We start from the raw sequence: 1,088 nt of genomic DNA on the forward strand, positions 1-1,088 counted from the left end.
TAATCACATCATCCATCTCATCGTTGTCATCATTGCATTTTAATTTCATCCCCTATAGCCTCCCAATTAATGAGGGTCCACTGAATGACTTTGTGTCACTCAGCTCAACTCATCGCTGTGTCAGCCAATATGATGCACTTTATTTGCACTCTGTCACACCCCAATCTAACACTAACTGCCTGAGTGTGTATGTATGTATGTGTGTGTGTGTGTGTCTGTGTGTGTCATTCAGGTTTTGAACAGCTACAGTGTCTCTGTGGCTTCTTGATCATCATTTATAAAATTCAAGCTTCTCCCCCAAAAAAACCACTAACTACTCCCTCCCCAAACCTGCTCCCCATACCTGCTCCCCATACCATCTCATACATCTGTTTGTTAGTCATATCTAAGCCATTGTTGTGCAAATCCTTTTTTATGGAAACTTTAAAAAGCAATAAATTTTTTAATGCAGACTGGCATGGATCCGTTTGGTCATTAAGTGATATTACAAATCTCAGTAATACCATTTACCCACATATGATGTTACCTGTAATTTCGTGTTAAGTAGTTCAGTAAGAAAGGCCTGTCCCCCGAGCAGGATTAATGGGAACACCGTGTTTATTGAAAGAGAAACAGTATCACTGCAGATGGCTCTCATCTCTAAGGGGGTTAATGTTGGCATAGCACACTGTGGTAACTTGAACTGCTTGGAACATAGATCTTCGAGGACAAGATCCTGAATCTTTTCAAATTGGCATGCTAATGTGATATATAATAACACGGACCATGCAAAATATGTTGTGTACGGTTTAAAGTCTCCCTCGTTAATCTCCATAGAGTGAAATAATCCATTGGACTTCTGCCAGAAATCAATGAGTATTTTAGTATCAGTTATTTAAGACAGTGATTTGGTACCTGTCCTTTTACTTTAATGAGAACTTTGAGACTTTCTGCTGAGGTTGTTTCACAAATATTTTTAACTGTCATGAATGATTGCTGAACATCTAAATATAAATACATATATGGATAGGTTTTATTGCATAAGACAAGATAGGGTTAATTAAGAAAGTCAGAAAAAAAGCAGGTGAAGCTACATATCGAAACATTAG

Source organism: Chanos chanos, chromosome 12 (genome assembly GCF_902362185.1).
Source record: "Chanos chanos chromosome 12, fChaCha1.1, whole genome shotgun sequence".
Taxonomy (NCBI): Eukaryota; Metazoa; Chordata; class Actinopteri; order Gonorynchiformes; family Chanidae; genus Chanos; species Chanos chanos.